This window comes from Capsicum annuum, chromosome 9 (genome assembly GCF_002878395.1).
Source record: "Capsicum annuum cultivar UCD-10X-F1 chromosome 9, UCD10Xv1.1, whole genome shotgun sequence".
Classification (NCBI taxonomy): Eukaryota; Viridiplantae; Streptophyta; class Magnoliopsida; order Solanales; family Solanaceae; genus Capsicum; species Capsicum annuum.
Genome location: NC_061119.1, coordinates 21,141,029 through 21,151,579, shown reverse-complemented (window position 1 = coordinate 21,151,579; position 10,551 = coordinate 21,141,029).

Genomic DNA, 10,551 nt, shown 5'->3' with positions numbered 1-10,551 from the left:
GGTGTTAGATAGCATTTGTATTAGTATTGCATTTTCATTTCCCCAAGAATTTCAGATATCTTTCAACTTCAGTTTTACACATTATTTCATCATCCAACAATCCCAAATTCTCCTCTCAAACTCAAGATTAAAAATAAATCCAAGAGAATATGCTCAAGGATCAAGCTTAATTTCCTCGATTCTGGTCACTAGTTTCTCAACGTTTGGAGGTATGTAAGGTTGCCTTGATTCATAAATTTATTCACTTGTAATTCTCTCTTCTATCTCTATTCAGTTATTACCTTACCAGTTATCCTTGTGACTAAACTGGAAACTCGTGCAATGAAATTCTAATTATCCTTCTTATTTGGTCATTTTTTGAATACACTGTGGATTGGTGGCGAATTATAAGTCTAGTACTATCTGGGATAATATGTAAAATGAGTGTGAAGTGGAATTCAATTCTCTCCTGAAAATTCAAGGTTTGTTTATAGTGTCAATGGATGGAGTATAATAGTGAAGTGATGTTCGAATGAATTGGGTCTTCATTAATGGTGTTGAGAAATGGTTATGGTATTCGAAAAAAGAACACGGTTGTGTGAGAGAGATAGCCAAAATTTCGTTGAAGGAGATTTTGAAAAATGAATTCTAGTGATTCTGGGCTACAATAGTGGAATTGCCTATATTAGATATGTATCAAGAGCAATTTTTAATTTGTGTGATTTTATGTAATTATTTAAATGATGATATAGGATTTATGTATTAATGACCCTAATATTTTGATATTTGTCTAATTTATCTATTTTTTAATGGGTAAAAAGGTTGTTCAATAAATTTAAGGACATTTTGATAGTTCAACTTTTATTTTAGGGTCTTCCCACTTAAAATAAGTATAGCGTGTGTGCGCGAGTGTGTGTGTGTCATTTTTCAAAAAAACTTTTTTGAAGAACTAGTTCCACCATATTAAAAACAGTAGCTAGCCTTGGGACATTGCAAAGTTAGATGAACACATTAACCAGATCTCAAAATATACTTCACCAACACACTATTATTTTTAAGAAAATTTGAACGAGAAAAATTTGTAGAAAAGCTACACGGAGCTTACCTGAAAGCAAATATGGGAGTAATAATAAGAATTTTATCCTGCACAAATATTATGGTAAAATTGAGATGTAATATAATTAGTTCCATAAATGATTAGTCCCATATATATACTATATAATGGGTGATACTAAGCCAAACAACAATTCCAAGTCAAGAAATGCTATTTAAATAGTGAGTGTTTTGATAAGACTTTTCAGTACTAAAAAATTATCATAACATCTAACTATTTACTAGAAAAAGTGAAAAATGATGAGTAGTTATTTTGTTCTGCTTTTGACACAAAAGCAGGAATAGCTCAGTTGGGAGAGCATCAAAGATCATAAGGTCATGTATTTGATTCGCATTCACTGCAAATTCTTTTTCCACCTGTGAAATTTCACTAAATATGTTATTATTGTTATTCTGCTTTTGATATAAAATTAATATTCAGATAGTTCTAGAAATAATAACTTCTCATAGCAGTGTTTAACCAAAAAAAATCTTTTCAACACATATTTTCTTGTAACCAAGTACAAGATAAAAAAAACTTCATAGAAAATATTTTTCTGCCAATAACTTCTCCCGAGCCAAATACACAAATGATATATAATTTGACACTTCAGTTATTTAAAGATATACTTGAAGATGACTTGCTACTTGCATCCTAGTAAGATTAGGCACATTTATCAGCTTAAGAATGTTTATCGGATAACAATCCACATATTCCTTAAGAATGTCACTTTAATTTAGTAACTATAATATTGTTAAATCAGTTCCATTACACGTAAATACTACAACCACTATGCCTTAATGAATTCACACAATTCATATCAGTCCATATAATGGAATTACCAATAAATGAAATTAATAGTGAAATAAACTTACTTCCTCCATCAAGTTGTAAACTTTATTATTATTGGTACTTACTTCCTCCATCAAGTTGTAAACTTTATTATAATTTCACCAATAATTTTAAGGAGATTCATTGACAGCAATTGAAAAGTTCGCGGTGGTCAAGATGGGAGATCTGAACAAGCCATTTCGGTTCAACGGTACTCATTTCAAAAGGTGGAAGGATAAAGTTTTTTTCTACTTAAGTCTTCTCAACTTTTCATATGTGTTGAATTAGAAGAACCCAAACAAAGTAGATAACTCTTCCATAACTGATGAAGAACTCATTTCTCTTCAAGAGAAAGTGGAAAAATATGATGGTGACTCATACAAGTGTCGGTATTTCCTTCTTAATTGTCTATCCGATAATTTTATGATTATTATGATAGAAATTACTCTAGTGCAAATATGAAACTAAGGAGGCGGGAGCGAAAAAATATGCATCTAGCAGATTTTTCCGTTTCCAAATGGTGGACAACAAATCAGTGGTAGACTAAGCTCAGAATTTCATAATGATCGTTGGCGAGCTCAGGTCTGAGAAAGTCAAAATTGGAGATAACCTTATTGGTTTGTTACATAATTGATAAACATCCACCTTCGTGCAAGGAATTTCAAAACACTATGCGCCACAAGCAAAAGGAAACTTTTCTTGAGACTTTGATAATGAGAATCCACACGGAAGAAGAAGCACGGGGGAAAGATGCACTTTTAAAAAAAGAAGAGAACAACATCACGCCAAAGGTTAATTTAACTTCTTCAAATAATGCTACCCCTGAAACTAACAAAAATACTACTTTGAATCCTAAGAAGAAATAAATCAAGAAAAATGATGGTAGACATCCCAAGGACAATAATGGTGGAAACAACCAAGCAAAAAATCAATATATACACCAAAAGGACTATGGTTTATCTGTGACAAGAGTGGGTATATTGCTCGATTTTGTAGATTCTAGAAACTTGAGTCTAAACCTCAGGCAAACATTACCGAAGAACATTTATGGCGGTGATAACAAAAATAAATATGATGGAGAATGTTGATGGATGGTTGGCTGACTCTTGTACAAACCATCATGCTTGTTATGACAAAGACTGGTTTAAAAAATATATAAATTTTAATGATCCCAAAACCATCATGTTTGGAGATTCACATGCCACTCAAGTACTTGGAAGGAGAGATGTTGAGTTGAAGTTTACTTCTGGAAGGGCATTAATCATAAAAGATGTACTTTATACTTCTTCTATGAGAAAAATTTTTTGTCTAGTTTTTTTCTTAATGAAGTAGGCTTCAAACAGATTATTGAATCTAATTAGTATGTAATTATTAAGAATAATGTTTTTGAGGGAAAGGGTTATGCATGTGATGGTATGTTCAAGTTGAATGTTGAAATAAATAAAACATGTACTTCTTTTTTTATGCTTTCTTCAACTAATATTTGGCATGATCGTTTGTGTCATATAAAACATCGTTATGTGGGAATCACGAGTAGTTTTGGATTAATTCAGTGATCAAAAAGAAATTTGAAAAATGTGAGGCTTGTAGTAAAGCGAAAACCACAAAAAGGCCTTATTTTCAAGTTGAAAGAAAAACAGAATTGTTAGAATTAGTTCATAGTGGTATTTATGAACTTGGTAGAATTTTAACTCATGGAGAAAATAGATATTTTATCACTTTCATTGATAATTTTTCTAGGTTTACATATGTTTACTTAATGAAAAATAAAAGTGATGCATTTGAGAATTTCAAAACTTTTCTCCATGAAATTGAAAATCTGTTTAATAGAAAAATAAAAAGAATAAGAAGTGATAGAAGCCATGAATATGAGTCACACGAATTCAATTAGTTTGTTTGATCATTGGGTATAATTCATGAAACTGTACCTCCTTATTCTCCCGCATCTAGCGGTGTAGCGAAAAGGAAGAATAAAACTTTGATTAAGTTGACAAATGTCATGTTAAGTGAGTCTTGTGCACCTTTAAGTTTTTGTGCTGAAGCTTTTTTGACTGCTTGTTATATGTTGAATCGTGTGCCTCATAAAAATACAAAATTAACGCCTTTTGAGTTGTGGAAAGGTCATAAGACAAATTTGGGATATCTAAGAGTTTGGGATTGCTTAGCCTATGTAAAGTTAATGGATCCTAAAATCTCTAAGTTGGGTAAAAAAGATACTACTTGTGCTTTTATTGGTTAAGCTTCAAATAGTACGGCCTATAAATTTTTTAATCTTGAAGATAGTGTGATAATAGAATCAGGTAATGCCATTTTTCATTAAGATAAATTCTCATTTGATTCTAAAAATAGTGGGGGTATAAGGACTACAGAAAATATTTTGTCACTGCCTAGTTCTTCTACTTCTACATTAAAAAATAAAGAATATGCTGATTTTGAGTTAATAAGAAGTAATCAAGCTAGAGTAGAAAAAGATTTTGGTCTTGATTATTACGTTTTTAATGTTGGAGATGACCCCATCACTTTAAAAGATTTATCTTTGCATGATGCTATTTTCTGGAAAGAGGCTGTAAATGATGAAATGGAATCGCTAATTTCTAGCAAAATATGGAATCTAGTTGATTGCCCACCGGGTTGTAAAACAACTGGAAGTAAATAGGTCTTACGTAAAAAATTAAAAACGGATGGATCTGTTGATAAATATAAAGCTAGGCTAGTGGCTAAATGTTTTAAACAACTAGAAGGCTAGGATATTTTGATATTTTTTCTCTGGTAACTAGAATTAGATCAGTTGGATTTTTAGTTGCTATTGCAGCAATTTTTGACCTCCAAATTCATCAAATAAATTAAAATCTGCTTTTTTAATGAAGACCTAAATAAGGAGATTTACACTGAACAACCCGAGTGTTTTGTTGAATTTGGCCAATAAAGCAAAGCATGTAAACTTAATAAATACCTATATGGCTTAAAACAGGCATCAAAGCAATAGCATGAAAAGTTTGATTCCTGTATGATTGATAATGGGTTTAAAATAAATGACTGTGATGGGTGCATATATAATAAGTCTTGGAAGAATTCGCATGTTATTATTTGCCTATATGTTGATGATTTATTGATCTTTGGCTCTAGCATGAATATTATTGATGAAACTAAAAATATTCTTAGAAGCCATTTTGATATGAAAGATCTTGGTGAGGCAAATTTATTCTAGGTATAAAAATTACACGAACATGTGATAGAATTTTACTTGACCAGTCACATTATGTGAAGAAAATGTTAAAAAAATATAATTTCCTTGAATGCAAGCATGTTGTAACTCCATTTGATTCTAGTGTTCACTTGTTTCCCGTTGAAACTTAAAATGATGTAATAAATCAAAAGAAATATGTAAGAATAGTTGGAAATTTTAGATATGTGACTGATTGCACTCAACTTGATATTGCATATGCAGTAGGAGTACTTAGCAGGTTTACTAGCAAGCCAGGTAATGAACATTGCCAGGCTATAACTTGATTAATGAGATATTTAATTGGAACAAAAAATTATCGTTTGTTCTATAAAAAATATCCTATTATGCTTGAAGGCTTTTGTAATGCAGATTGGAACACTTTAATAGGTGATTCCTTATTCACTACTGGTTATATTTTTACTTTGGGTAGTGGTCCTATTTGTTGGAAGTCAAAAAAGAAAACAATTATTGCTAACTCTACCATGAAGGCTAAACTAATTTCTTTAGCTTCAGCTAGTAAAGAAGCGAATTGGTTGAGAGATTTGTTATTTCAAATACCTTCTGTTGAAAATTCAATTTTTCCTATATTAATTCATTGTGATTGTACCGCTGCAATTGGTAGAGTTCAAAACTATTATTACAATGGTAAATCCAGACCTATACGGAGAAAACAAAATAATGTGAGATCATATTTGACAAATGGTACTAGTAATATTGATCATGTCAAATCTTGTGATAATCTTGCAGATCTGTTGACTAAGGTCTTAGCAAGATAAAAGGTCTGGAACACATCGAAGAGGATGGTATTGAAGCCTATTGATTCTTGAGTCATATGTGAGGAAACCCAACTTGGGGACTAGAGATCCTATAACCAGGTTCAATAGGAAAAACGAATAACATGATGACTTGTTGTTAAATATGAACTACTTTTTAATCCCTCCCTATAGCGTGAGCGCATTTACCTGTAATGATTGTGAGGTTGAATTTAAAATAAACTCTTAATAAAAATCTGTAGCTCGTATGAGTGGGCTGGTAAATTACAAGAGCACTCTAGATGGATTTCACCTATGTGAGTGTGGAGGTAGGCCGCTTCCTATGAGAATTAGGCTCGTTCTCAAAAACACTCATGAAACTGGGATACCACAAGGTCGTAATGTGCTGGCTATAAAGCTCATGTCAACACCTTGACTATTATATGTAAGTAGTAACTTTTTTATTTCCCTTAAGCAGTTATAGTTCAAGTCTGAGACCACTATGACTCTGGAGTAAAAATTATTGTTTTATTAAGTGAAGGTTCAATGCAGAACACACCTTCATTAGGCATAGTAGTCTTCCTTCAACTAGTGGACTCTCTCATAAATATTAAAATGAGTGGGGGATTGAAGTTGCATTTTAATATTATTATTTAATATTATTATAATGCATGATTCTTGAAAGCTTTTGGCATTAATGAGCATTATGATTGTTCTTACTTTGCATGAGAGTTGCCCGTATTTTAATGCAATAATTTGGTTTAATGCACACGTTGCTGACTGTTTCTTTGAATCTTTTAACCTCAGCTTTTAACCACCATTCATTTGAGTTTATTTGTGTCTTTAATCACAACATTTAGTGGGTAGAAAGTGGATATAAGTTTCATGTAACTTCCACCTTAATTCTTCCATTATTCTATTCTTTATGTGGTGTAACCCTTGTAACTCATGAAACCTCTAAGCCATTGATCTTCCCTCTTTATTACCTTATTCATTCTTTCTATTCATTAACCGAAAGACTTCCTTTCCTATAAATACAGGTGGTCTTGGATGGTTTGGTAATACACGTATAAGATAATAGAAAGTTCACAAAAAAGTTAGTTAAAAAGAGAGTTTGCTAGTACTTGAAGGGAGGTGTTCTTTTTGTGGAGCTTTGAACTCAACTCTTGTCTAGAGGTGTTGAGTTATTGTGAGAAAGTTGTTGTATCATGAGGGGGACAAGTCAAGAAGATTACTGCTGGACCAGTGAAACATTTGCTATAGTGGGCTTGAATCTCCTTAAAGAGAGTGAGATATCCGCACCTCAGCCGAAGAAGAAGAAAACATTTTTTTTCTACACTTGTAATTTTCAGTTGTAAACTTTATTGTAATTTCACCAACAAAAAATTTATCTAGCTATAAATTATTTAACGAGAGATTAATGGTGGATTTTATAACTAACTTTTATTGTAGTTTTTAAATTAAAATAACTAACTATACCCTTAGTAGACACATAAGTGAAAGAGTGGCACAAATACTTACAGAGTGAAATTATATCTAAGTTCACAACTTGAGCTAAGAGTTGAAAAGGAAACAGGTTCAATGAATGGACATTGATTATCACCACGTTAATTTTTTTCTTTCCTTTGGAAAGCATTGTCATTGCTGTTAAAGTCGTGCCAATCATAATCACTATATAGTTCTCTTTAAAAGTAAGCAAAGAAAATCATTCACAAAATTATCATTAGGGTTTGTAACATATACAATTTCAATGATAAATTATCAAATTATATTGCAACAATTTTGTTTATGCAATTGCACATATACATGAACTTATAGTACAACCACATGTGAAATCTTAGATAAATTCACATAATTTACCTATATGCAGCATTATTTAGGATAAATTATTGGATTGTATAGAATATGAAAGATCATGTTGAAAAACATTATTAAAGAATCTAGAAGAAAAATCAAATGTTCCATCAATTTTCAGATATAGCTTAGATATGTTATCTGTTTATAGTCGGGCTTATTACATTTCATTCATTCGTGGCACTAACAACTAATGTACTTCTAGTACAACAAGATTTTTCCACGTGGCTTCATCTAAACACTTCATTTCTTACTAGCCCCCAACAATTTAATGAGTGGCATATGTTATTCGTCATTCATTAAGTTCAATTTTATACTTGAGTGTTCTCTTTTATGCCTTATAATACATGACTCTTTTGGATAACAAAACTAATGTAATGACCTTTCAGGTCATTTTCTGTATCCCCTCATATTTTAATCATTAGAGCTTTTTCATAGCTGCCCCAAGTCATTTATGACTTGATGAAACTAATAGTTCGGTTATTGGGTAGTTCTATTGGTTTTTAGAGCTAATTTCCTGTTTAGAACTCTTCCCTGATCCTAAATGGCCATCGAACGAAAATTGTTGTAATATAATTTTGGATGCATATTTCAACTGCACTAGACTTTTTAAAATATCTATTTTAGGCTAGGTAGACACTTGTCTTGGATCCCACTACACCCGAGCTCATTTTGACCCATTAGTTGAAAAGTCAAAAATAAAAAGATATGGATGTGGGATCCACAAGTGACCTAAATGACCTGGGATAGAAAATCCAACTTCAGTAATGCACCTAAAACATCAAAATTAGTGGGGTTAAATAAATTGTTTGCGACAAACGGAATCTAAATGAGTCTGAGAGGTCAAAAATAAGTTTTTACCGTGTGGGTCCATTTTAGCCGCATATATAAAGGCCCCTTGTATAAATTTTAGTCATTTTCACCTCTCTTTAAATCCTAGTAGCCCAATAATGATATGTTTACTTCAAATTAAGTCTTGGTGGTGAATTAGAAGTTCGATTAACAAGTATATTTGCGATTAACAACAGATTTGATGTAAGAATCCTTCCATTTCTTACATTAGTATCTTGAATTTTTGACCAAAATTCCAAATGTCTCAAGTCTTGATTTTAGCTCCAAATGTGGTGTTTTGCACAAATTTCTTTAGGGATTCAACTTCATAATGGTATTCAAACGTTGAGTTGGTCTCTGAAACTCAATTTTCGTAAGTGGGATCCACTTGGGGGCTTTGGTGTCATTTTCAATTCGAAGCACAATGGTGCAATATGGGTGTTGTTATTATCATAATAATGCATAAATTATGTTTCTGATAGAGTTGAACCTTGGAGAAGCTTCGAGGAATGAGAAAGCAAGGATTCTTGGTTCGTAAGCTATAGTTGGATTCAAGGTAAGTTAGGCTTACGTTTGTTAGATTAAGCTTTATTATAGTATGATTTTGATATCTTTTTCAGATTGTAATGAGTTTTAGGCATTGGTATGATAAATGGTATATGTTAGATTAGTTGAACTACTTAGTTCATTGAACTTGTATAGTGTGGTGATTGATGTATAACTTAGAACCATGGCTAGTTTGACTTGTTATCCCATGAATAGTATGAGAATGTTCTAGTTGTTGTAATTAGATGGAAGTGACCTTGTTCACTCACCCTAAGAGTAATTTGACTTTAGATAGGTTTAGTTGTTAAATTTTCCTTAGATGCCTTGAATAAACTAAGAGTAATACTTAAGGAAGAATGATATGATAGAACTAGTATGGATTGTTAAACCTCTAAGACATGATGTAGATGAACTAGTCTAGTCCCGAGTAGAAGTTCGACTTGAATGAATATTTTGGGGTATTAGAAGTAGAATGTGACTACATTAAGCTTGGATTATGTAAATTGTAAGTGACCTAGATATTAGTTAAACTACTAGAATATAATTTTGGGAATGCGATGGTTAGACCTGGGGGGTTGGTTATTCACGAATTTGGCATTGAAAATAATGTGTATATTGATTGTCATCTTCTTGAAATTCTTGATTAGCAATTGAAAGTCTCACAAATTGAGCCTATGACTATGCTATCACTTGAATTATTGGCTTGTTGTTATGTGGACCTTGTATTATGCTATTACACATATTATGTTCAAGCCTAATGAATAACCTAATGTTTGTGCAAAGGAATCCCTTAATCATTGTATTATGAATCATGCATATAAAGGGAGATTCGAGAAAGTTTAATCATAGCTAGTTATTGACCATGCTAATAATCATGTTAAGACCGGTAATACATGAAGTGTTCTTGTCATATCTATGTATATGCTCATGTAGCTCCAAACATATTGCATTGATAATAAATGACAAGGTGTGATGATATGTCCTTCTTACTTCTTTTGGAATCTATTTATTGTGGGCTTATAGTTGTAATTAATTTGACAATGTGTGGGTGTGTATTATTTTCATGGTGAATATATAGATGTTATGACGATACCCGGTGAGTTCAGAGGATATATTGATGTTATTATGGTGCTTGATTAATCCGGAGGATATATTGTGGTATGATGATACCTGGTAAATCAGAAAGTGGTATTTGTGTTATGATTATTCCCGGTGAATCCGTAGAATATATTATTGTTATGATTATGCCCGGTGAATTCGGAGGATAAGTTGATAATGTGATGATGCTGGGTAATTTGAAAGAGGTATTGATATTATGATGATTCCCCATAATTTTGGACAATATGATGATGATATAATGATGCTCCGTAAATTTGGAAGAGGTATAAATGTTATGGTGATGCTCGATAAACCCGGAGGATATATTGATGTTATGGTGA